The sequence below is a fragment of the Pongo pygmaeus genome, chromosome 10, assembly GCF_028885625.2.
Source record: "Pongo pygmaeus isolate AG05252 chromosome 10, NHGRI_mPonPyg2-v2.0_pri, whole genome shotgun sequence".
Lineage (NCBI taxonomy): Eukaryota > Metazoa > Chordata > Mammalia > Primates > Hominidae > Pongo > Pongo pygmaeus.
Window position 1 is genome coordinate 87,686,206 of NC_072383.2, and position 27,175 is coordinate 87,713,380.

Below are 27,175 nucleotides of genomic sequence, written 5' to 3' on the forward strand. Positions count from 1 at the left end.
CATATCTTGGGTTGTGAAGATGAAAGAAGATAATCTATGTAAAGGACTGAGCACAGGGCCTGGGACAGTTAGTGATAGATACATGTTAGCTACTGTTACTATTTTGTATCCCATGTTCAATCTATGATATTGATTAACCTGTTTATTGATTGATGGATTTTCATTTAGTAAATTAATTTTCAATAAATGATTTTCACTTAAGCATTTGTTCACACAGTCACTTCATTCATTTATTTATTATAAAACATTTATCAAGGTCCTATTCTATACTGGCACTATGCTGGGCTCAAGAGATGCTGAGGCTTGTTGGGCAAGAGGGTTGAAGACTAGGCAGGGAGAGAGACCTGAACTAAAGCAGGACAAGACAAGGTGTACTATACACATCATGGAGACGTGTATAAAGCATTCCTGGAACCCAGAGGAACCAGGAAGTGCTGCTCAGAAAAGATGCTTTTTGAATTAGATCTTGAAGCATGAGTAGCCCGAGGAGTTTGGGCTTGCGAATTCTAGATAACAAGAACAGCTTGCCAAAAGGGATAAAGTTGTGAAACAAACAAACAAAAAACAGGGTTTGGAGCCAGGAGGACTTTGGTGTGAGTGGTGTTTGGCCATTCTGCCTGGTGCCTTCCCTTGAATTTAGGTTCGACCCCCTGTGGGGGCCACAGAGAGTCACCTGCAGCTCAGTCCTACCCCAGGTGCTGGGCCCAAGTCTGCTCTTAGAGGAAATGTAAGTAGCTCATGTCACTCAGTATTGGGTCAGCCAGGCTCTGGGTTCTGTTCTGAGCTCCTGCTCTATTTCTAGCTGTGAAGTTTCCACTTGATTCCTGTCACAGGCTCTACCTTGTATTCCAGTTCAAATAACTGGGCTTTTGCCTTTGTTCTTTCTTCTACATTCTGCCTCTAAGTTTCTCTAAGACTGGAATTTTGCCTTTTCTTATCAGTCCTTCCTAGAACTTCAGTCCCTCCCAGAACTTCAGTCCCCTCCTTGGCCCTGGGGCCTCACTCCAGGCTGCTTGATCCACTTATGGTTATTGCTTGCTGGGTTCACCTTCTTCTCCTTTCTGCAGGTGGAACACAGACTGATGACAACCATGTGCTGAGATCCCCTGTTACTGCCTAGACACAAATTGCTATCTAGGTCCTGTTTCACTGCCTGGCAGAACTGCCTTGCCACTTCTGGTTTGGCTCGCCATTGACTGAATTCCTAAACTCCATTCTGAACATTACTAGTGAAAAATGCACGGCTGGGCTCAGTGGCTCATGCCTGTAACCCCAGCCCTTTGGGAGGCTGAGGCAGGTGGCTCACCTGAGGTCAGGAGTTCGAGACCAGCCTGGCCAACATGGTGAAACCTCGTCTCTACTAAAAATACAAAAATTAGCCTGGCATGGTAGTGGGCACCTGTAATTCCAGCTACTCAGGAGGCTGAGGCATGAGAATCGCTTGAACCCGGGAGGCAGAAGTTGTAGTGAGCCGAGATCACACCACTGCACTCTAGCATGGGCTATAGAGCGAGACTCAGTCTCAAAAAAAAAAAAAGAAAAATGCACTACTTTGGTATTGAAAGTAGCATCCAACATCAGCTTTTGGAGATACAGGTTATGCCATATACTTTGGTAAATTTCCCCCAAGCATTTGGACTTACAGAAGATATGCAGTAAAAGCTGTTGGAGTATATGCTACAAATGAGCCTTGGTGGTGTGGTCCCAGGCCTTCTTGTGCTGATTAGCATTTTATGGCAGATATAATTTTCCTTAACATTGCTCAGGGGATTAGGACACTAGTCATATGCTTCCAGGCACAAGTTTTAAAAAACCAATTTAGGAATAAAATCACAACAGGAAATGAAGACCATTTGGAAATTTGAGAACCCACATGTTCTCTATGTTCTTTTCTTTTCTTTTTTTTTTTTTAGGAAGAATTTCAAAGTTTCAACCTGTTTTAATGCTTGCCCATCTGGTTGTTTTATTAATGAAAACAGCAGCATCTTCTAATGCTCTTGTGTGAGGCAACAGTATTTTCCCAAAAAAATCACAGAAAAAACTTTGGGATTTGATGTACCATATTTTGTCTTTTACTTTTTTTCTTTGAAAAAATAAATCCCAACTGGAGATCATTTTAGAGAGAGTATGTGCTTAGAAATATTCAGTGAGTCATGCCTGGTGTTGTAGGTCTATTCCGGTGCGTGGGGTTTCCAGAACAATTACATAAGTGTTAGCATAGCCAGGAACTTTTGACATTTGTGGCAGCTTAATGGAGTTCTTTTCATCATTGAAAATATTCTAATTGTTGTTTCCTTAAATCTAAAATGCATAAAACTAGTGAAGCAGGATAAATTGATTCTGAGGCATTTCTATCCAGTATGCTTTGTTGGCAAAGAAACTGAAGAAAATTTACTTGAAATAAAATACAGGTGATCAAGCTGTTAACAAATACAGTGATCTAATCATCTGGAAGAAAGTGAGAGGATAAATTGTAAGTGAGACCTTTTTGTTTCTCCTCTTTCTTTTATCTATCAAGATTTCCAGCCCAGGCGTGGTGGCTCACACCTGTAATCCTAAGCACTTTGGGAGGCTGAGGCGGGTGGATTGCCTGAGCTCAGGAGTTCGAGACCAGTCTAGGGAACATGGTGAAACCCCGTCTCTACTAAAAATACAAAATATTAACCAGGCATGGTGGCTTGTGCCTGTAATCCAAGCTACTCAGTAGGCTGAGATAGGAGAATCGCTTGAACCCGGGAGGCAGAGGTTGCAGTGAGCCAAGATCATGCCATTGCACTCCAGCCTGGGTGACAGAGCGAGACTCCGTCTAAAAAAAAGAAAAAAAAAAAAGATTTCCTTTTCCTTTACAGCCTGACCATAGCATATTGTTTACTTGCACAACCCTACATAATGAGATTATTCAATCACATGTTTTTTAAAATGCGGGGATTCCAAAAGCTATTAGATCAATACCTTTCTTTAATCTTTCAAAAGATCACCAGGAAATAATGTGATATTCTAGTACTACTAATTTGTTTGTTAAAATATATTTTTAAGTACCTGTGTTCCAAAGTATCTCCTAGTATGAGAAACTAGAGAAAGACCCAACCAAAGCCATTATCAATTAATTTTTTCTATCTCAAAGGTGAGCTCCCCAGATCCAGAGTTTAGGGGCTTTCTGGGGAGGGTGAAGTCCTTAGTTTTGTTTTTATTTTTTTTGAGACGGAGTCTCACTCTATTGGCAGGCTGGAGTGCAGTGGCGTGATCTTGGCTCACTGCAACCTCCACCTCCCGGATTCAAGCAATTCTCCTGCCTCAGGCTCCCGAGTAGCTGGGACTTGAGGTGTGTGCCACCACGCCCGGCTAATTTTTGTATTTTTAGTAGAGACGGGGTTTCACCATGTTGGCCAGGATGGTCTTGATCTCTTGACCTCGTGATGTGCCCGCCTCAGCCTCCCAAAGTGCTGGAACTACAGGCGTGAGTCACTGCGCCCGGCCAGAAGTCCTTAGTTCTTATAGATGCTTGTTCAGTGTCTTGCACAATTTTGCTACTGCCTTATTTTCCTGCAGATAAGACATTGTAGTTATGGGTGTTACTGTATTTATTGGTTCAAAAGACATGGTGCAAAGGACAAGTAGGCCGAGCGGGCTCTGACTCATAGAGGTTGCTGCCTGCTTGTGCCCTGTGTGTACCTTTTGAGTAAAGAGCACAATCCACCAAGTCTAGCTCTGCATGCTCAAGTGCTATTGAATTCTTTCCACCTGACCACAAGTACTTGAGCACCTTTCCTCCGTAGCAGAGCTGATAGCACAGAGCACACTGAGAATCCCTATAGGGAAGGTGTGGTGAGGCTGTGTGAACTGCGTGGGCTGTGGTCACATAGTTGATCATGTAAATGGGATCACAAACTTAGTAAGCATCCTGTGACACACCGTCATCATTAGAGTGTGCTTGTTGATGTTGGAGTACTATGTGCTATTCAGGACTATTTCCAAGAATCTACTTGAACATATATCCTGGGCTGTAGGATACAGGATGAAAAGAGGATTTGGTGTCCCTGCCAAGTTTCCTAGATAATGGAGATAATTTTTTTTAGCAGGAAGTGATGTGTACATCTCAAGGCTGGGAAGGTGCAGGTATACGAAATTAGCCTTAGCAAGAAAGAAAATGCCAAAATCAAGGCCAAGTGAGAACATAACTTCTAGACCAACAGAAAGGAAGTGAGGGGAGCTGAGCTGCCCTGTTTTGTTTCTGAAAAACCACTCATCTTGCTCTTCTATATTCCTGACTTTCTCCATCCAGTAGTCACCAAGTCCAGCTAGCTCTGTCTCCTCTGATTCTGGAATCTGTCTTCCCTTCACCATCTCTCCAGTCATGGAGTTCAGTCTCTTACCATACTCACCTGGATTACTGCAATAGACACTAACTGGCCTCCCTACTTTCAGTCTTCAACACCCCATATCTCACCAAAGGGATCTTTGTTGTCTGTCCATTGTTAAATGGTGGGGATTTATTGGGAGGATTTCTGTCTGCTCTCAGGATGGACCAGAAGTTTCAGAAATTGATAGAAATGGGTCGGGTAGGGATGGGTAGGGTTAGAACATTCAACAGTGTTGTCAGTGCCCTGCCCCAGAATGAATGCTCTTCCATCATTTCTCCATCTTTTCACCCTCTTTCTTCACTCCAGGGAGTGAACATTGTTCCAGCTTGGGTCAGGTGGCTGTTTGTTGGTGAGTAAGGGGTTCAGGGAACAGATTTAACAACTCAGCAGGCAATCCTTCAAAGGGAAATCAAGGTGGAATGGATACTGAGTTGTCAAAAATCAACATGTTCCCATGATATGTTGACTATAGAAGGGTCATCTAAGTGCAGTGGCAAATATAGTTTATAGTATTTACTCGAATGGCTTGTTAATTTATCTCTCTTCCTCAACAGACATTGAAGTCCCTGGAGGAAGAACCATGTCTTATTCATCTTTGTATGCCTGGCTTCTCATAGACACATACAGTAAGTACTCATTGTATCAAAGAATGAATCAATGTTCCCGTAAGTGAAAGCTGTGTTTGGTCTAGTGTATACGCTTCCAGAACTACTTTATGGTCCCCCAGCCGCAGCCTTCAGTGACCCTGCTTCCTGAGCTAGAACTGCTCAACACTGACCTCAGCAGCAACCCACCTTCTGAGTCCACCCACCCTCTGGGTGCTCCTGAAGGGGCAGAGAGAGCCAAGCGGCTGTATGTCAGATACAAGGCCTCACTGTGTGCTTCCTTTCATCCATCTTTTTTTTTTTTTTGAGACAGAGTCTTACTCTGTCACCCAGGCTGGAGTGCAGTGGCGCCATCTTGGCTCACTGCAAGCTCTGCCTCCTGGGTTCACGCCATTCTCCTGCCTCAGCCTCCTGAGTAGCTGGAACTACAGGCGCCCGCCACCATGCCTGGCTAATTTTTTTGTATTTTTAGTAGAGACGGGATTTCACCATGTTAGCCAGGATGGTCTCGATCTCCTAACCTCGCGATACACCTGCCTTGGCCTCCCAAAGTGCTGGGATTATAGGTGCGAGCCATCGCACCTGGCCCTTTCCTCTATCTCTTATAGCACCATTTTAGCCTTCAGGGACTCCTAACATGCATTTGTTCCTGGAGTGCTTAGTAGTTGTGGATGAACTGATATATATCTTATTGGCAATATAATAAAAGGAATGTGCTTTGACATCAGACAGAGTTCCAATAGGAACCCTTCAAGTACTAGCTATGTGACTCTGGATAATTTTTTTTAACCTCTCTAGGTCTTTGGTTACACACAAGTCCAATGAAGATACTACAAGTGTAAATGAAATAATATATGCAAAGACACTTGTTATAACACTTGGCATTTGACAGGTGTCCTGTGAACGTCAGCTCCCTTCTGCCTTTGTGGCTTATAGAAATAGGGGCATGAGGAAAATTTGCAGTGCTAGCATAGGTAATTTGAGCTGAAAGGAAAAAGAGAAAAAAGGAGAATGAACGTATTCAGTTGCTCTAACATGAATCAAAGTCAATGATTAACTTTTTACTGACTATATAAAATGCAACAAAGTTTAAATAAATGTAACAACTGGGCTTAAGGGAGAAACAAACCCATATATTTTCTAAAACAATAGAATTAGATATTTGCCAAACTAGAACCTGCACGGGGATAACAATTAAATTTCTTCTGTAATGAGTGTTGTTTGTTTTACTCTAGGATGCATTTGGATAAAATATTGGGATAAAATTTAGAGAGGTCTGTTTAGAAAATGGAATTAAACATAATTGGCTATTATTGTGTCTTTGTTTTCTCATTTAAAAAAATTACAGACGCCGGGTGTGGTGGCTCACACCTATAATCCCAGCACTTTGGGAGGCCAAGGTGGGCAGATCACGAGGTCAGGAGATCGAGACCATCCTGGCTAACACGGTGAAACGCCGTCTCTACTAAGAATACAAAAAATTATCTGGGCGTGGTGGCGGGCGCCTGTAGTCCCAGCTACTTGGGAAGCTGAGGCAGGAGAATAGTGTGAACCCGGGAGGTGGAGCTTGTGGTGAGCTGAGATCACGCCACTGCACTCCAGCCTGGGTGACCGAGCAAGACTCCATCTCAACAACAATGACAACAAAAATACCAACAGAAAATTCAAGTACTGCAGTGGAAATATGATGGAGTTTCTATCAAATTATATCAAAAGTGTGTTGTTCTGGGGAGAACTTAAAGCAATTCAACAGCTCAAAAGGAGGGCATGAAACCCACTCCTCCCACCTCCAGTAACACTCCTTTTACTCATTTTTTCCCCTTCTCCAAAATTCTAAACTGCTCACGCATTCCAGATTGTTCCTGAGGAGAATGAGCATATGCTATCCTGGTGTGGAAATGCCTGGTATGCTAATTCATAGTTTGGAGGAGAGAGAAGATATGAGGTCGAACTGGAAGATAGTGAACTAAAAATAATATAACCCACCTCCACGCCTCTCTCTTTAGCTCAGTGCCACAACTTCCCCTGCCAAAGGGAAGCCACGGCGCCACAACATCCTGAGGAGAGAGAGCCTTGATTTTTCTGTTGGGGACCCACTTTTCCCCTATAGGAGAAACGACCATCAATCACAATACCTTCCCCTATCCTGGCCAAAGGGAGGTTGGATCCCTAACTGAAGGTAGGCCTATCAGATACTCTTGACCTGGAATTTTAGTGTGGAGAGAAGTGACACAAAAACTGAGAATGGTTGGAAATCATTTACCCTGGAGGCAATGAAACTAAGGAAACAAAACCTGAATTCCTAGAGCTTCTCTTGTCCTTGAATAAAGCAGATTCTTCAGCCTCTTCCTTCTGTGAGCTACTCTATATCCTTCCGATAAATTCATTTGTTTGCTTAAGCTATCCAGAGTCAGCTTCTGTTAACCTCATCACAGAATTCTGACGAAAATAGCTTCTCAGATGCTTCAGGCTCCAATATGCAATGCTAAAGGTCAAAATTTAGGGGTGGGGGAGGAGTCACTTGGGTCAAACATTTACTAAGGCACCAAGCTCAATTTTTCTGAAGACATTCTTCTCCCAGAGGTTGGCTTTATGGCATCCCTTACAGAGCGAGGGCCGCACAGGCCTGGGAAGGAAAAGAAGCCCCTGAGTCCATTTTTTCTTGCAACTAATTTGGTTGAAATCACCAGATTCCCTAATTCTCCTAATGCAATTCCAATGAGTCCCACAGATTCTAGAAAAGTGTCAGTGGTGCTGGTCTAGGTGGGTAAGTTTCAATCTGTCTTGTAAGAGGCAGTGACAAAGTTACACAGTAATTATATAACAGATTATGGTGGAGAAGCAGCCGCTGCCTTTAAAAAAAAAATCACTGCGTGGGAACATTTTCAAATCACAACCCTCCATTAGAAGCCTATATTTCCCAGAAGATCCTCATTCCTTCATTTAGGCAGCAGTTTTAAAGTCAGCTGGAACCACTGTTTCCTCATGACAGCAACGGAAAGGGCCAAACTGTATCTTATTTTACTAAATAAGCAGCGTGTCCTAGTCATGGCACTTTGTATCCCTAGGATGTCACCTTGTTTTGAAGTTATTTCAGCTTTGGTTTGAAAAGTATCCTGTCAGCAAAACCAGCCAGGAGGGAGTAGGGGAAGGGATGCGTAGGAGATGATGTTCCTGAATCATTTACCAGGAGCCCTCCACCTGTTGAAATTATGTTCTCTTCCTCTCCCCTTCCCCCTCCCCCTTCTCCTCCTCCTCCTCCTCCTCCTCTCTCTTCCCTCCTTCCCATTCCCTCCTCCCCTGCTTCCTTCTCTCCCTTCTACTTCTCATCTTTTATTTATTTGGTTTTGCTGCAGTTGCAACTCCAGTATCCTGATGGGGGAAGCAACTTAAGTGTTTTTTGTTTGTTTTTTTAAAGCAGAATCTTACTGTTGTCCCCCAGGCTGGGGTGCAGTGGCGTGATCTGGGCTCACTGCAACCTCTGCCTCCTGGGTTCAAGCGATTCTCCTGCCTCAGCCCCCTGAGTAGCTGGGATTACAGGCGCCCACCACCATGCCCAGCTAATTTTTGTATTTTTAGTAGAGATGGGATTTCACCATGTTGGCCAGGCTGGTCTTGAACTCCTGACCTCAGGTGATCCACCCACCTCAGCCTCCCAAAGTGCTGGGATTACAGGTGTGAGCCACTGTGCCTGGCCCAGTATATTCTTTTATTCAACAACATTTGTTGAGTATCCTGGACCAAGTACTGGTAAACTAGATAGGCAATGTCCTTGCCTTGGAGGAGCTTCTATTCCAATGGAGGGAGACAGAAGCAAATGATGATTTCAGATCTGCTTGGCCCACAGGGAGCCCCTGGGTCTAACATATGGGCAGGGGATTCCAAAGTCCTTACTTTCCAGGTGGAAATGGTTGTTTGTATGAAGTAGCAATTAGTTAGATGAACACTTCAGACAAGGACAATCAAAACAGGAAGTTGTCGATTTCAAATACCTTCAAAGAAGGAAAATGGTTTCAGGGAAGCTTTTACTTCCATGGACTTATTTCAGCAGTTCTTTGGTCTTATGTGAGACCTTTTAATGAGTCCCTTGCATTTATGAAATGCTGTATGACTGCGCACAGTCACTTCGTGCATGTGACTTCACTTGGTCCTGTGAGAAAGACTGAGCAGGTATTATCCTGATTTTACAAATGAGAAAACTGAGGCTCAAACAACTTGCCCAAATGTACCCAGCTAGCTTAGGTGTATGACTAGAAACCAGGCTTTCCCCTTTCCTGATCAACACCACGAACCTCACTTCTCCTCTCTCGCCTCCCTCATGGTCATCTTTTTCATCCATCACAAAGGGCACTGCTGCTGTGGGTTTGATTGGGATTACCCATGATATTTTAGGAATATGATATTCTGGGAAAGAGGACATACCCCCCAACATACACACACTCCTAAAAAGTATATATCCCTGTAATTTGCTACCATCATTTCTCAAAAATTATTAGCTTCAAGCCTTTCTGGGGGGCCTGGCTCAGAGACCATTCAGGAAAAGAACCAAATTTCCAGTGGCATCTATCTGTTCTAATGCCAGCACTGTGGTCATAGAAAGCCATCCACAGAGGATACAACAAACCTAATTATTATTTGGCATCAAAAACACCAGGAGCAGGAATATTGATGACATATTAACAGTGACTTCTGAATGTATAACCATATTTGCCTGATTCATCCATCCCTATAAAAATCGATCAAGCTGGGCGCAGTGGCTCATGCCTGTAATCCCAGCACTTTGAGAGGCTGAGGCTGGAGGATCAGCATAAGCCCAGGAGTTTAAGACCAGCCCAGACAGCACAGTGAGACCTCATATTTACAAAACTTAAAAAAAAAGCTTGATATTTTGGCATATGTCTATAATCTCAGCTACTTGGGAGGCTGAGGCAGGAGGATTGCTTGAGCCCAAGAGGTTGAGGCTGCAGCAAGCTATAATCATGCCACTGCACTCCAGCCTTGGCAACAGAGCAAGACGCTGTCTCTCTCTCTCTCTCTCTCTCTCTTTTTTAAATGATCAGTTTAGTGATAACAGAGTGGAAACCACATATAAATAAACTTTATTACAATAATGTGTCCTCTACTAATGAAAGTTAAGATTTATTTAACATCTCTTATGAACCAGCCCCTATGCTAAGTGTTTCATGTAATTATCTCATATAATCTTTACCACAGCCTTTTAAGTTAGGTGCTGTTATTATAACCATTTTACAGATGAGGCAATTGAGGCTCCGAAAGGTAAACTGTTTTGCCCAACAATATATAGCTATATGGTGACAGAACTAGTGTTTGAAAGTTGGGCCGTCTGACTGCAAAATCTCTTTCCTAATCACTGTTCTAATTGGTGCACAGATTATTAGAGTTAGACCTTAGTTGAACTTTCTATTTTAGACAGATGGAAGCAGAGGCCCTAGTAGATTAAGGATCTGCTTAAAGTCTTCACCAACAGAATGAGACTTGCTTCTACATTGCCTCTCAACTGGAGAAGAGCTGGAATGAGTCTTTTGATTTTCGCCTATAGGTTTACAGAAGAGTATCTTTTGAGAATTTGAGTAGAGAATATCCATGCCATGTAAAGTGGAATCTTGACAAACTTGTACTCATGAACCCAATTATGAGGTTGTCTATTCAATCATAAGAAACATTTCTAAGTGACTAAAACCTAGCCATATTCTAGTAGGAGTCCCCTATTCTACCTAGGTCTGTTCTGATAAGAGAAACCTGGAGCAATCTGTTTCATAACAATAAATTTATCTGAAGCTTCCAGAGGAGTCATCTCTGAAAAACTCATAAGCAAGAAGTTAACTGTTGTAATAAGCTGATGATAATAGTGCAGGTTTTATTACTTTTGTTTTGGTTGGTTTTCTTTTCTTCTTTTTTTTTTTTCTGAGGTCAATAAACCACACTGAATGTTAATAATCCATTAGTTCTAGAGGAAACATTTTTAGTTCCAAGAAAATTACTTTTTCCTCCCAAATCTGAACCTGTAAACACAAAAGCTCTTTGTCTTATAAAAAGGCTTAGCGTTAGTTGTTTCAACAAGATTAGCCCTGTTGATCTGAAGCACCTGTGCTTCCAGAAAATGTAGGACATTATCAATTTTTAACATTTGTCCAGGAAGCTGTGCTTGGACTAATGTTATTTATCCAGCTGGGTATACTGACTAGGACAGAGCAGATCAAAGTAGTTGGGGATTGTGTAACATCTAAGATTGGCCCTGATAATCAATCCGGCCTGGAGCACGTGGACATGATTACAAAATACCATCTTCCCTTTTTTTCAGGATACTGATAAAACAGAAGGCAGTGCTATCTGCCATAACCCACTTCAAGAAATCTGGGGACCTGTTTTTAGGTCATTTAGTTGTTCTGCTCAGTTTTCTGGCCGGTGAGCACACAGAAGTCACAAGATGAAAACTCTAACACACAATTTGCATCAATGACACCCTTGGGGTTGTTAAAAGAACAAACAAAAAGGGGTGTGGGAGGAGGTCTGTGGAACTATGTGCACCACCTCCATATGGGCTTACTTTGGCCTTCTCCAGGGAGCAACGCTGTGCAACTGCATCCCCATTCCTGTCCCCTCCGCCTGCACACACTGGAATAGCAAGAAGGCAGCAGAGAGCACACAAAAAGACACTCAGTAGGGGAATCAGTCCCAGTGTTTAACCTTGGGTGTTCAATGAACACAGTAGGGCTGGGGGCGGGAGGGCCAAAACAGGAAGAGGAAAAATACAAGATGGTTTGGTAAGAAAGCAAAAATAGAAAGAGTCCCAAATTTTTAAAAATAAAAATCAAATAAAAACCAAAAGCCACAGGCTGCATTTATCTGAGAAGCGAGAAAGTGAAGGAAGCAATTTAAACTAGAACGATGCAAAAGTGGCAGGCGGCACAGGGAGCTCCCACTGCCTTCCCCAGTAGGACTGCAAGGGTGGGAGGATCCATTCAAACCAAGCACCTCCAAGCTTGGCAAAGGATTGCTCTCTGAATGACGCCAGGCCTCACCCAGCTGCTTGGAAACGAGCTTGCATGAAGGTAGGAGGGAAAGGATTGCAGAGAACCTGCTGGCGTGCTTCTTCCCTATCTGAGTTTGAATGCTTCTCAGAGAACTTTAAAGGCTGACAGCTAAATTTAATCAGAATTAAATCATTGAAATGAAGATGTTCCCATGCAATACAAATGAAAAGTGATTCTGCCAGTGCTTTCCCTATAAGGCAATGAATGGTACAGGCTCCTAAGGAGCAGCCCAGCAGTTTGGAAATGTTATGAATTCAGGGGAGGCAGGAAATGTGAAAGTCTGGTTCATTGCTACTATTGTCTTCCGGGGATTTTTGGCCTGGAGGTGAAACAGGCAGGGTTTTACAGCTGGTATTGTGCAATGACTGAGCACTTGCTCGCTCTTAGTTCAGTAAAATTCTTCATACATGGCATCCTAACTACATTATTTCAGACAGCTGTTTTCTCTAAGGAACTCCAAATATTTTCTGCAAAGGCGCTTACATAAACCTTACAACCGTGGACTTAAACTGAATGAAACATTAGTTTGTTGTTTCAAGACAGTTTGGCAATCTGATTTTGTGCCAGTTTAATCATTTCACAAAATGTACAGGTCCAGTTCTGGTTCAGACAGGCTTATCTTCACATGATTTATTTTCCATAAAAGTAAATGTTAAATCATACTGATAAGTCATGTATGCTTGATACAATGTGATGAGAAGGGCACTTTATCTCTGTAGTTGTGCTTCCAAAAACCCATAACCCCTGTCTAACCACAGGAAGAACATTAAATAAACCCAAATTGAAAAACATTCTACAGATTACCTCACTAGTTCTCCTCAAGGTCATCCCAAACCAGGAAATTCTGGAAAACTGTCGCAGTCCAGAGACGCCTAAAGAGACATGACAACTAAATGTAACGCAGTATCCTATTGATACATTACTATTAACCCTTCCTGGAACAGGAAAGGATGCTGGGGAGAGACCAAGGCAATCTGAATGAAGTATGGTCTGCAGTCAATAGTAATGTATCAATTTTGGTTCCTTAATTGTGACAAGTATACATAATATAGGATGCTGACAATAAGCAAACTAGATGTGCAATACATGGAAACCTTCTATATTCACAACTTTTCTACAGATCTAAACTAGTCTAAAATTAAATGCTTATTAAAAAATAAATGTCACACCTGTAATCCCAACCCTTTGGGAGGCCAAGGCAGGAGGATCGCTTGAGCTCAGGAGTTTGAGACCAGCCTGTGCAACATGGTGAAACCCTGTCTCTACAAAAAATACAAAAGTTAGCTGGGTATGGTGGTGCACGCCTGTAGTCCCAGCTACTCTGGAGGTTGAGGTGGGAGGAAGGTTTGAGCCTGAGAGGCAGAGCTTGCAGTGAGCCCAGATTGTGCCACTATACTCCAGCCTGGGCGACAGAGTGAGACCCTGTCTCAGAAAAAAAAAAAAAAAAAAAAAGTCAAAAGTTAGTCTCATGATTCTGCAAAATCAGTAATTTGAATCCATTTCAGGTTTCAAATCATGGTTGGTTTAGATCCCTGTTCCTAGTGTCCTATTTTTATTGGAATTTTACCAAGAGGAAAATTGAAACATAAAGACAGGGCTGAACACAAGGTGAGGGCTGATGTGACAACGGAGAATTTCTCTTCTGGAACTCATCTACCTGGCTCTCCACTCAAGCACCTGACCTCTGGACATTGCCTAATTACCTTCTGCCAAGATAGTGGATAATAAAGGAATTTCAGGTGTTACCTTTGTAAGAGTTTATATATTTTAATGGGATATTATGAAGAGAGAAAATGGGTGCTGAGGAATGATTTCAGCCCCTACCGAAACAACACAGGGTAGTCAGTTAGTTTTAGGGCAGCGGCCATCATTTCTGAGACTTAAAGTCATGACTCCCTGGAGACAATCCGGGATAATGTGACTTCTCAACTCAGGCATATGAGTTACAGTCAGTGTGGGAGTGAGTCCTGGAGCCATGACAGCAAGAGGCCAGCCTCTAAGAGATGATCTGTACCTTGCTTTTTGGTCTTTAATAACTTGAGATATTGCTGCCAGCGACTTAACCAAGCTCTGCAACTGCTGTAATGAGAAAGTGATGACCTTTCGACTTACAAAGTCCTGCATTCAAGTCCCCCATGTCCAAATTTGCCACTTCCTGGATGTGTGGCCCAGGTCAGCCTACTTAATCTTGCTGATATTCCAGTTTTTCATCAGGAACAAGGCTGATCATAATACTACCTTGAAGGATTGCTGTGAGGACTAGCTAGAGGGAGTGTGTGAGAGTCCCTTGCCCAATGTCTGGAATACAGTAGGTATTGAACAAATATTCTTTCCTTTCGCCCTTTCCCTCCTTTCTCACACAGCAGGACAGTGGAGACAGGCACAGCCTGGCAGCTCAGCTCCTCTCACAAATCGTTCTCTCTGTTCTCACGAGATTAGCATTTCTAATAGGATCAGGAATTCTTTCTAATTCATTGATTATTAATCCTGATGTTTGCAAATAATCTCTCCTGATTTGTGCAGAACCAAGAACTTAATGCTCTTTCAGGGTTTAAATTTATTTATTATTATTTTGTTGTTATTCAGTGGAAAGGTCCAATTTTATTCCACCAGAAATTGTCTGGATGGCTCTCCTGCTGGATAATTAAAGCTAATGGAGCCCAGGAGCTATGCAAAGTAGACACTAAAAGAGGATTGTTTAAAACAAGATGGGAACCGTCTGCTAACAGTGCCTTGCAGCCAGAGATGTCAGGACATCTCAGTAGAACTGCGTTAACAAATAAGCAAGAAGCAAGGTACATAAGAGAGCTAAGAGTGGTGGGGAGAAGAAGAAAAACAGAGCAAGCAGGCAGACAGGGTAAATAGGGAGAGACCCCTCAATACAGAGACGGTCTAGAGGTGAAAAAACTGGGGAAAGCTGTTTCTGAAACTTTCATAGGGGACTTCGAAGGGAAAAATTTCCCAACATCCAGGCCTTTTATAATTCTGAATAACAGCTGCCTTCACAGTAAATGTGTTTCTGTCATGATACGTGTACAAGTACATCCCTTATTCCCGGCCTGTCCTCACAGTGTGGACTGCCGAAGTGTGCAGTTTACATCTCACCGACATAGAAAGCTTCTGCCTTTCAGCAAATCAAAAGAGCATTGAAGTTAAATGGCCACACTTTCGTTATTGTTACTATTATTCATAGTCTGCATTACTACCATAACAGTGGCACTGTCAAGCAATCCATCATTTGGGCCAAACGTGAGTTTGAGGAATTCCACAGAGATCTTTTCATATTTGACCCAATAGAGTCTTCCGAGGAGTCTTCTGCACCACTGGGGTCAGGAAGCAGACACGAATTTTAAGGGTTTTACTACCAAGTGTCCTTTGCTTTATTATTATTGTTATTATTTTTAAACAGGGTCTTGCTCTATCTCCTAGGCTGGAGTATAGTGGCTGGAGCGCGGCCCGCTGGAGCGCGGCCCACTGCAGCCTTGACCTCCCAGGCTCATGTGATCCTCCCAGCTCTCGGCCTCCCGAGTAGCTGGGACTATAGGCAGACACCACCACACACAGCTAATTATTGTTGTTTTTTTTTTTTTTTTTTTAGAGACGAGGTTTTGCCGTGTTGCCCAGGCTGGTCTCAAACTCCTGAGCTCAAGCAATCCTCCCACTTTGGCCTCCCAGAGTGCTGGGGTTACAGGTATGAGCCACTGCACCTGTGCCTTTGCTATGTTTAGAAATTTTTAAAATATAAAGCAGTTATACACGTTTATGGTAGAAAATTTTGAAAGTAAGAGCCATCTAAATAAATATCACCCATTACCTCATTAACCAAGGATAATGCTATAAACATTACTGTTTTCTTTTTCTTTATTTCTTTCTTCTTCTTTTTTTTTTTTTTTTTGAGCCAGAGTCTCCCTCTGTTGCCAGGCTGGAGTGCAGTGGTGCAATCTCGGCTCACTGCAACCTCCGCCTCCCTGGTTCAAGTGATTCTCCTACCTCAGCCTCCCGAGTAGCTGGGACTACAGGCACCCGCCACCACGCCCAGCTAAATTTTCTTGTATTTTTAGTACAGATGGGGTTTCACCATGTTGGCCAGGATGGTCTCAATATCCTGACCTTGTGATCTGCGCACCTCAGCCTCCCAAAGTGCTGGCATTACAGGCATGAACAACCGCGCCCGGCCTCTTCTTTTTCTTTCAAAATTATGTTTACATTTTCAATATAAAAGTGGCATAGAGAATGTGGAAAACAGGGAAAAGAAGAAAAAAAGTCCATAATTATTCCATCTTAACTACTATCAAAATTTTGGTATATTTTTTCCTTAGGTGCTTTTTTGTCTCTATGAATAACATTCCTCCTTTAACATGGCAGCAACCAAACTGTATACACAATTTAGTATTATGACACTTTTGCCTGACATCATCACAAGCTTTTTCAGGGTGACAAGTTTTGTTTTCAAAAATTTTCATTTCTACCAGCACTCTAATACTACATAGAGTAGTTATATTGTTGCTTACATTAAACTATTTCCCTAGAGTTAAGGTTTAGTTTGTTTCCAGAATTTGTTATTAGAAATATCATCGTGTCAACAGTACTACCCTAATAATTTTTTTTTTTTTTTTTTTTTTTTGAGATGGAGTTTCGCTCTTGTTGCCCAGCCTGGAATGCAATGGCACGATCTTGGCTCACCGGAACCTCCACCTCCCAGGTTCAAGCAATTCTCCTGCCTCAGCCTCCCAGGTAGCTGGGATTACAGGCATGTGCCACCATGCCCGGCTAATTTTGTATTTTTAGTAGAGACGGGGTTTCTCCATGTTGGTCAGGCTGGTCTTGAACTCCCGACCTCATGTGATCCGCCTGCCTCGGCCTCCCAAAGTGCTGGGATTACAGGCGTGAGCCACCGCACCCGGCTTATAAAATTTTTTAAAGATCCTGGAAGTGGTATAATTCTGTTATCTCAAGTTGTTTCTATTATGTAACAGACATTTATTGAGTGCCTTGATACATGCAGGATGTTAGAATATCTAACAGAATAAGATATAGACCCTGTACTCTGGAGACTAGTCATGTAGCAGAGACAGATACTTATACCACACCTTTAAGTTCACCTTGAGAAGTACTACAACAGAAGTGCCAGGATCTAATGTACAGAAATCATTTGTTCTGTATTTGGCTCATAGTAAGTGCCCAGTAACAAAATGATGACAGTGATGATGACTGTAGCCACCACACTTTTTTTTTTTTTGAGACAGAGTCTTGCTCTGTCACCCAGGTTGGAGTGCAGTGGCACGATCTCAGCTCACTGCAGTCTCCACCTCCCGGTTCCAGCGATTCTCCTTCCTCAGTCTCCCAGGTAGCTCGGATTACAGGCATGTGCCACCATGCCCGGCTAATTTTTGTATTTTTAGTAGAGACAGGGTTTCACCATGTTGGCCAGGCTGGTCTCGAACTCCTGACCTCAGGTGATCTGCTTGCCTTGGCCTCCCAAAGTGCTGGGATTACAGGTGTGAACCACCGCACCAGGCCAGCCACCACATTTCTCATAGAATCATTTAAATGCTGGTTTCCATGATCCACATTTATAGAAAAACAAAATCAAGAGAGCAACAAAAAGTTACCCATGAATTATAAAAATCATTGCTAACCTACTATATGTCTAGGCTATGGCAGAAAATAGCAAAGATTATTAAGTTCCTTTTAATTGCTAAGACAAAGTTCCTCATAGAACACAAACCACTTCCATAGTGATATTCTAATAGTGTGAGGTCAAACCAACTTAAATGCTGTCAGACAGCATGACTGTCCTCTTCTGAACATGACATGGGTCAGATAGAGTTATTTTTAGATAAGATATAAGTCAGCTTAACTACACATCTATGTCTTTAAAAATAAAAGCCCATATAACTTTGAGGACCAAGACAAATTAAGGGAATGCTAAAATTTTCCATAGGTAGATTTTTTTTTGCATGTAATTCCTGATTCCCACCATTGCTTTCAGCAGCCCAGTCCACAGACCTGAACAATGGTTAATGTTTAAAAAGGTACAGCGTGTTCTGCTTAACAACTCTGCTCATTTCCTCTTCCTGATGGTGCTGCTGTGATTGCAGAACTCAAGTAAGGGCTTTTTACTACATGAGAATACATGAGAAATGATGCTCAAGTCATAATAAATGTGAGATTAAGGTCACTTGAAGATAAGAAAGTTGCAGCCTTAAGGAAAAACTTCAGTTGGCTTGGACCTCTGCGGGGGCAGGTTTACTGTAGTTTGTGGAAATAACCCACAGCTACCACTGAAATATGTGTAAGGATTTCAGACAGGAAATGAAGGAAATGCTGCATTAAACTAAAAGCACTTTACGATTTAAATAAGCCGAATATAGATTCTCTGGTGAGAATGTGATCAGGGTACTGCTGGCATTGGCCCACCCTCTCATCTACAGTAGTGGAAAGAATTACAGTCTGCCTATCAAGTCCAGAATACAAAGTGCTTTCAGTCCTCCGACTATCCTCTTTCCTCTTTTATTAATTCCATTTCTCATTAAAATCCCCTGTACAATGTTCCATGAGAGTCAGCTCAAGGCAGCTACTGACATTTCCCATAAATGATACGCCCAATCTTCTTCCTACTAATCCAATTAGTTCTACTTCCTTCAAACTTCATTCAAAACTCAACTCATCTGATCTATGCCTGATGACCTTACGGTCATTCCTTGTCACTATAAACCCTCAGCAGTCATTGTTGACTGATTTGCTCACCATGACCATGTGTTTACTTGTGCCTGGCATTAGGCTTGGTGCTGGGGCTACACTGATGAGTAAACCCCAGTCGCTGCCCTCATGGAGGTCACAGTTCACATGAAAGAAAACATCCTAATAAACTGTGATAAGGGCAATGGTCAAGATAGGCATGCAGAAGTATGAGGACAAGACATTCATCCTCTGGGGTGTCAGAAGGCTTCCTGGAAAAGCTGATGCCTGAGCTGGGTTTTCAAGTAGAGGAAGGTGGGGGAGATAGAGATGGTAGGTAGTGTAATCCATGAACAGTTGAGATGGCCCTGTGTGCCATGGTATGCTTGGGTGTATTCATGACTTTCACTTCATGAGAAGTTCCCTGTATTTGGGTTCTTTTCCTACAATTGAATTATAAGCTCTTCCAGGAACCATATTTTCTCCTTATTTTGCCTTCTTCCCCTTGGGTCTGTTACAGTCCCCAAAGAGTTTTAAAGAGTTGTGTTTCACCATCCTGGGAAACACATTGCTGACTCACTGACCACCTCCAGGCCACTCTGCCCACCGTGTGTTAACAAGACTGTGTGGCCATGAAAGACATGTAAGGCTGCAAGCCTTTTATCAGCTGTCAGGATAGACCCAGGAAGACACATAGGTCTGACTCAAAGCACACATATACTGCCTAACGGGAGAAACCATCCAAACCACTTATCCAGAAGTTCCACAAGCCCATCACATGCCATCCTTCCACTATTTCATATTCTTAGCCTTTGCTATGGTGATTTAAATTTTACATTCGAAGAGCTCTGCACCAATATTTCTATTAAGATTTCATTGGATAATTTTAAAAAGTCACTAAGCAAGTATGGAATGGATTTTCTACTCATCCCGCAGAAACAGAAAGTAATCATTTTTTAAAATTAAGATCTTAAAATTGATGTGGCGGATACTTTTACTGATGTGGTCCCTGCCTCAAAAGTTGCCACTGCTGGGCAACTCACTGTCCTCTCTTGAGTCATGTGATTTTCTTTAGCGGTGGAAATACTTAGTGGACCTCATGAGCCTTGGAGAGTTTTGTTGAGTTCCTTTGCTTCGCAATGAGAAGATCGGATCCAGGTTGAGGTTGAGGGTGGGTATATGTGCTTTGTTTCCGGCCTCACATTTGGCCTCTAGGTAAATAGACCTTCACATTTCAAGGCTGCCAAATCTTCCATGGTTGGTTAAATCCCAATCCCTCCCCTACTCTGGGGTCAGGGGTGGAGGAAGGAGGAGAGGTAGAACAACAGGGTAAACTGAAAACAAACAATAAAAAAAAGACAGAAAAAAAGCACTGAGCCAGTTTCACAGGCTCCATTGCTCCAAAGCCATCATTTCAAGGTTATGACTTTAAAATTATGGAGGAGGCAGCTTTCACCTGAGCGCTCCTTAATGGAAACAGCTGGAATCTAGCCTGCCTTTGGAAAGAAGAGAGGACAATCCTGGAGCATGAAGCCAGCTGGGAAAAATTGATCATTGAACACAAAGATTTTTGAACTACCAAATAAAATACATGGGAACTTTGTTTCCGATGACCCAGTAGCAGGGCCTAAATCATATTTGAGTGTGAAAATGAAATTAATGGCCTGTGTAAATTCCCCAACTAGAGTTTCCAAATTCTGGTCACCGGTGTCCTAACAAGCAAACCCCACAGGGAGGAGATGGTTAAGTAACAGCCACTTCCAAACCCAAGGCTGTATACCACTGAGGAGGAAGAAAGACAAGCAATACTTCCTAATTTAGTTAAACTAACTAGTACCCAGATCCAGTTACCCATTTCAAACATATTAGAATAACTTTATGCAAATACTTTGGGAAAACAAATAATATTCATGAGTGACCTTAACTACAAGCCCCTGTGTCCTTATTAGTCTATCAGAGATATTAATATTAGAACTTAACTCAAAAGACAGTGAGGACATGTTTTCATATAAAAAAGACATGTAGGCCAGGCAAGGTGGCTCACACCTGTAATCCCAGCACTTTGGGAGGCTGAGGTGGGCGGATCACGAGGTCAAGAGATTGAGACCATCCTGGCCAACATGGTGAAACCCCATCTCCATTAAAAATACAAAAATTAGTTGGGCGTGGTGGCACGTGCCTGTAATCCCAGCTACTCGAGAGGCTGAGGTAGGAGAATCACTTGAACTCGGGAGGCGGAGGTTGCAGTGAGCCAAGATCGCGCCATTGCACTCCAGCCTGGGTGACAAGAGCGAAACTCCATCTCAAAAAAAAAAAAGACATGTAATGTTTTCAAGTCCTCACATGGTAGGCACCTAAAGGTAATTTGCTTCCTCCTTTTCTTCCACGATTCTGACTCCATTTTCTTATGATCTTGGCAGTTGGCTATAAAACCAACTTCTGGCTTTTCTTTGCTCATGTTTGCATTCCCAGCAGGGTCTTGAAAACTCATCGAAAACAGAAATCTTGTCTGATATGCTGTTGTTCCCACAGAGGGCTGGATATAGTAGGTGGACAGTAGGTGCTCAATGCATTTCTTTTTATGCCTGCAATGAACTGCTTCACTCTTTTCAGATGTTTCTTCCCTCTTAATTACACACAAAGGATGGTAAGAAAACATAAAATGTTTTTTAACACTTCATGGCCTTTCCCCACATTTTAAGACAACCAGGCTAACAGGAAAGGAACCAGAAGGGGGAAGCTATTTCTTAACACATTTGACCTAATTAAAGGACGACGCCTGAATTTCCCAACCAGGACAGCGTTACTGGAGAGATAACCCTCGAAATGGCTTTTTAAATACAGTCCCAGCAAAATGGAAGTTTAAAGGAATTATCCATCCAAGAGTGTGTTTTACAGATAACCCCTTAGTTTTACTGAACACAGCTCTCTAATCTGTTGCAAAATACCAGCACTCTTGTGGCTGCTTCATTGATACCATCAACCACCAGGCAGAGAAAGTTTGGGGTGACTTGAACTTCTATAGATAGACTTCTATAGACAGATACTGAAGGACGTTCAAGATTACCCAGTTTTTCATTTCACAGATGAGCAAGCTGAAGCCAGAGAAGTTACATATGTTAGAGATGCAAAGATGAGTATGACGTGGTCCTTGCACTCAGGGAGCATGCATTCTAAGAGGGAATGAGAGACAAGAAATATTCAGCTGTACAACACAGAGTGATGAACGTAAAGGATAGCATGAAGACCAAAATTCAGTTAAGGAGAGTGAGTCACTTACTTTAAGCCCTAAATTTAATGGGACACCAAAAACTCAGTAATCAAAGAATATTATAAAGATAAAGACAGTATCACTAGCATTACTAATTTTTTCTTTTGGTTCAGGTTCCAGTATGGCTAAAAATACAAAATACAAAATACAAAAATTAGCCGACTAAAAATACAAAAATTAGCCGAGCGTGGTGGCACACACCTGTAATCCCAGCTACTCTGGAGGCTGAAGCAGGAGAATCACTTGAATCTGGGAGGCGGAGGTTGCAGTGAGCTGAGATTGTGCCACTGCACTCCAGCCTGGGTGACAGAGCAAGACTCCATCTCAAAAAAATACAAATAAATAAATAAAGTATTGCATTAAAATAGTCTTTCTCTTAGTTACTGAGTTTTTTGGTGCCACTTCCCCCTGCCTCCCTCTAAAATTCTGTACCCTAGGCAAGGGCCTCACTGTCCTCTCTGGGAGAATCTATCAGAGGCCAGGGTGGGGCTGGGAGGAAAAGGAGAGGCTTTTATGTGTATTCCAGCAGAAGTGCAAGGTTTTTAATTCCAATTTCAAAAGGCTTACAGAGCAGCTCTGCCTTGATCTGTTTTAACATTTTGTATGAGTTTGCTATATTCCTTGTTTGGAAGAAAGAGATTCTCAGGTTTAAAAAATGTTTGAAAAGTTCTAACAATAATGAGAAACAATTAGATTTAAATACATACGGCCCATCACATACATCGTGGGGTGTGAGCAGGTGATTTGGGGGAGAGAGTAAAGAGGCAAGGCAGAAGGGTCTGAAGACGCATAGCCTCTGCCTGTCCCACCAGAGGTGCCATGAGGTACAAAGGTCAGCTGTTTGCTTTCTTTTCAAGCTTCCTCTGTAGAGTCCTGTCAGCAAACTCATTCCACGGCATGTTTGGCCATTTTCCTAGACCAAATGGCTTGCGTCCCCACTTTGTCTGTGGGAGAGGGGGACTAAAAGGATAATTTTAAAACACTGACTATTACAATAGAGTCTTCTTCTCTTAGACAAATGGTTAACATATGGGGAGGGTAGGCCGGGCGCAGTGGCTCACGCCTGTAATCCCAGCACTTTGGGAGGCCGAGGTGGGCAGATCACGAAATCAGGAGATCAAGACCATCCTGACCAATATGATGAAACCCTGTCTCTACTAAAACTATAAAAAATTAGCCGGGCATGGTGGTGGGCACCTGTAGTCTCAGCTACTCGGGAGGCTGAGGCAGGAGAATGGCATGAACCTGGGAGGCAGAGCTTGCAGTGAGCCGAGATCGGGCCACTGCACTCCAGCCTGGGCGACAGAGCAAGACTCCGTCTCAAAACAAACATACAAACAAACAAACAAACAAATAAATAAACAAAATATATATATGTGGAGGGAGAAGAACAGAGTGAGAAAAAGAAAATATCCTAGAAATGATTCATAAAATTGAATTAATCCAGCCAGACATTTTTGGGGGTTGTCACACCACCCAACTCCAGGGAGAGACTTCTCATTGTCATCTGTGTGTAAATGGTGTTCCCCCTGGAGTCATGCAGTGCACAACCAGTTGACTATATGGGGCAGCAACAGTTCATGACAGTCCTCTAAATATTCACCAGGGAATGGCAGCTTGTGTTTACGTTTGACCAATTCACGAACTCTAATTCAAACAGTTAGGATTGCTTGGTTTTAACAAGATGGCTTCTCAGATTCCACAAATTTTCTTTAAGAAGATCATTCCATAATTTTCTGAAGAGCAGAGATTTTCATTCTCTTGAATCCCTGCAATTATTAAAGGAAAAGGAGATGTGTGTGTTTATGTGTGTGCATGTGTGTGTACTGACAAGTGATCAAGATGACAGGGGAATTTGGGAAGATGCTAAAAATAAAGGCTGCTAAGAAAGATTTCAAGATCAGGCCAGGTGCGGTGGCTCATGCCTGTAATCCCAGCACTTTAGGATGCTGAGGTGGGTGGATCACGAGGTCAAGAGTTCAATACCAGCCTGGCCAACATAGTGAAACCCTGTCTCTACTAATAATACAAAAAACTAGCCAGGCATGGTGGCGGGCACTTGTAATCCCAGCTACTTGGGAGGCTGAGGCAGTAGAATCTCTTGAACCCAGGAGGCAGAGGTTGCAGTGAGCCGAGATCACACCATTGTACTCTAGCCCAGGTGACAGAGTGAGACTCCATTTCAAAAAAAAAAAAAGAAAGAAAGTCTGATTGGAGTGAGTTTAACAAAGAATGGGTGGAACTGGAAACAGTGAATGAAGACAACACTTTCTAGGGGTTTTTCTACAAAGAGAAGAAAAATAAATCTGTAGCTGAAAATGGAAATGGGGCTTAGAGAACGGTTTTGTCTATTCGGGTTTTGTTTTTGTTTTGACATGGGGTCTTGCTGTGTTGCCCAGGCTGGTCTCGAATCCCTGTACTCATGTGATCTTTCTGCCTCAGCCTCCCAAGTAGCTGGGACTATCGGTGACAGCCACTAAGCCCAGCTTGTCTATCTGTAGATGGAAAAAATTAAAGCTGCATGCTGATGACAATGAACCATAGAAGAAAAAGAAGAAAAACTTAATGGTGCAAGTAAGAGAAATTTGCCAAAATAAAGTTTTTTAGAGACTTACTGGAGCTATGTCCTTGGGTAGACAAAGGGGGCTAGGATCCAGTGCCCAAAGTGAAGTCAGTTCTTCCATGTCAAGAGAAGGGGAGGCAAGGCTTAGGGTCGCAGATACTGGAAGGTGGGTAGAAGGGTGGGTGGGGATTTCAAAAACTTCCAGAGGCATCTATTTTCTCACCAAAATAGGAAGCAATGCCATCAGCAGAGAGTGGGCAGTCTGAAAGTGTAAAAGAATGAGCCGACTAGGGAAATGGCATATGATTATTAGGACATACGAAAGAGATGAACAGGTATAACTTTATTATTATTATTATTTTTGAGATGGAATCTGGCTCTATTGCCCAGGCTGGAGTGCAGCGGCATGATCTCAGCTCACTGCAACCTCTGCCTCCTAAGATCAAGCAATTCTCCTGCTTCAGCCTCCTGAGTAGCCAGGATTACAGGTGCGCACCACCACACCTGGCTAATTTTTGTATTTTTAGTAAAGACAGGGTTTTGCCACGTTGGCCAGGCTGGTCTTAAACTCTTGACCTCAAGTGATCAGCCTACCTCGGCTTCCCAAAGTGAGCCACCATGCCTGGCCAGAAGAGGTATAACTTTAGGGCAGGAAAATCAGGAAAGAAAGAAAACTTAAATATGCATAAACTCTCACTTGGCAACACCACTTCTGGGAATTTTTCTTAAGGAAACGATTAAGGAACTTTGCCTGAATGTTCACTGGCTGGACTGTTTGTAAGAGCAGGCAGTTAGAAACAAATCTAAGAGCCTCACAATAGCAGACTGGTTATATTTAACCAATTTCCTAATTGGTGCAGCCTTTCCAATGTATTTGGTGTATATGTTGATATTGGAAGCTATCAATCATACATTTAGAAGAAAAAAAAGTCCCCATGTTTGTAAAAACTTTTACTTGTACGTTTATCTCTATCGATTAATATGCATCTATGTGTTTAAAATTGGTAATCCTGGCTGGGCGCAGTGGCTCACGCCTGTAATTCCAACACTTTGGGAGGCCGAGGTGGGCGGATCACGAGATCAAGAGATTGAGACCACCCTGGCCAACATGATGAAACCCCGTCTCTACTAAAAATACAAAAATTAGCTAGGCGTGGTGGCGTGCACCTGTAGTCCCAACTACTCGGGAGGCTGAGGCAGGAGAATCGCTTGAACCCGGGAGGTGGAGGTTGCAGCGGGCTGAGATCATGCCACTGCACCCCAGCCTGGGTGACAGAGCGAGACTCCGTCTCAAAAAAAAAAAAAAAAAAAAAATAAGCAACATGACCTAGAGTAATCTTTTGGTTTGATACTGCATAAACATGTTTCATAATCTGTTTAATAGCAAACTTGATACTTCCTGAATGTGTCTGTCATTAGCACACCCTTTTCTGTTAGAAGAGAGAAAAAAATATTTTCTTCCTGTTCATAATCAAGGAAATCATTAAACTGAGAAAACTCGTTGCCCTCAGTTATATACTGTCTTTCACTTTTCTTTTCACCTGTCTTCTTTTTTTCATCTTCTCACGCAGAGATGGAGCAAAGCAACCCTCGTACTCCAAATGGTGGTGTTTAACCTCAAGTTTATTTTAAATATACCTGCCTGACTCTGACCAGAGATCAAAGTGAACATCACAAATAACGGGACAAATTGACATTATGTGTCTTCTGATATGACGCTCTGAGAGGAACACAGCACCATAAGGTGGTATCTGTGATATCCCTGGCCAATCATAAGGAAACAATTACACAAACCCAAACTGAGAATCCTGCAAAATAACTGGCATGAAATCTTCAAAAATATTGAGATCGTGAAAGATAAGAAAAGATAGAAGAATTATTCTAGGTTGAAGAAGACTGAAGAAACATCAAAAGTAAATGAATCGCATGATCATGGGTTGGATTCAAAAATAGGAGGAAAAAAATGTCAGTACATATTGGAACAATAGGTTAATTAGAATGGGATGACTGAGATGGTGTACTAGATGGTGATACTGTGGAAATGCCAACTTCCTGCTCTTGACAACTGTGGCTGTGTAGGAGAATGGCCTTGCCTTTTGTCTTTTTTTTTTTTTTTTTTTTGACGGAGTCTTGCTCTGTCACCCAGGCTGGAGTGCAGTGGCCCGATCTCGGCTCACTGCAAGCTCCGCCTCCCGGGTTCATGCCATTCTCCTGCCTCAGCCTCCCGAGTAGCTGGAACTACAGGCGCCTGCCACCACGCCTAGCTAATTTTTTTTATTTTTATTTTTAGTAGGGACGGGGTTTCACCGTGTTAGCCAGGATGGTCTCGATCTCCTGACCTCGTGATCCGCCCGCCTCGGCCTCCCAAAGTGCTGGGATTACAGGCGTAAGCCACCGTGCCTGGCCTTTGGCCTTGTCTTTTAGGAAATTCACACTGACATTCCTAGTGGGACTAGACTATCATGTCTCCAACTTTCAATTGTTTCAGAAAATAGGTAAGACAGATAGCTAATGATAAAGCGGCAAAATGTTAACAATTGGGGAACCGGGTAAAAGGTATATGGCAACTCCTTGTGTTATTATTTCATCTTTTCTGTAAATTTGAATTTTTTTTCAAAATAAAAAAGTTAAAATAAGAA

At 42.5% G+C, this 27,175-nt stretch overlaps 1 long non-coding RNA gene across 1 annotated transcript; it reads left to right on the forward strand.

The window, feature by feature from the left end:
• Positions 1–598: 598 nt before the first annotated feature.
• LOC129010478 (uncharacterized) lies at positions 599–27,175 on the forward strand. The gene is made up of 3 exons (XR_008493006.2): positions 599–727; positions 4,916–4,987; positions 26,108–27,175. It is a non-coding gene; the product is annotated as an uncharacterized LOC129010478 (long non-coding RNA).